The sequence below is a fragment of the Octodon degus genome, unplaced genomic scaffold (genome assembly GCF_000260255.1).
Source record: "Octodon degus isolate 3935 unplaced genomic scaffold, OctDeg1.0 scaffold00182, whole genome shotgun sequence".
Classification (NCBI taxonomy): domain Eukaryota; kingdom Metazoa; phylum Chordata; class Mammalia; order Rodentia; family Octodontidae; genus Octodon; species Octodon degus.
This window is the reverse complement of record NW_004524758.1, coordinates 1,355,566-1,356,104: the sequence shown is the minus strand read 5'-3', so window position 1 is coordinate 1,356,104 and position 539 is coordinate 1,355,566. Positions and strand designations below refer to the sequence as shown.

Sequence of the window (539 nt, the reverse complement as noted above, 5' to 3'; positions counted from 1 at the left end):
GCGGGCGGCGGCGGCGGCGGCGGCGGCCGGGAGGCGCGGGCAGGAGCGCGCAGGCTCCTCCAAGTCTAAAGTGCCTCCCCCAAATCCAGCCTCAGCTTGCCAGCCGCGGAGAACCGGTTTCCGCGGAAGGCATCCGGAGGGGGTCCCTCCGTGCGCGCGGGCCGGAAGGCGGCCGGGAACGGGCGGCGCAGGCGGGGCCCAGGCGCGCGTTTCAGGAGCCGCGTCTTCGCGTGCACAGTTCAGACATGGCACTTTGGAGAGGAGCAAGCACTTTGGTACCAGAGGGGGCTGGGGTGGGCCGCATCCAGCCGCCCAGATGCGGTCTGCAGCTCCCCAGCTCGCACGCAGGGAAATCCAACACTTTCTCCGCAAGTTTCGGAGGAAGGCTCGGCGCCAGAAACAGGCAGTGGCGACAGCGGGCAGCAGGCGGCGCGGACTGAGCCGTTCGCGCGATCCGGACGCGGGATCCTGCCGCAGCCGCCTCGGCCAACTTCCCGGAGCCCGCGCGCGGCCGCGCGGTACGGCACGGGCGGCCTCGG

At 72.5% G+C, this 539-nt stretch overlaps 1 protein-coding gene across 1 annotated transcript in view; it reads right to left on the bottom strand.

Moving 5' to 3' along the window:
* Ntm (neurotrimin) overlaps window positions 1–539 on the bottom strand; it is a 1,027,590-nt gene that overhangs the window by 460,911 nt on the left and 566,140 nt on the right. The window lies entirely within an intron of this gene.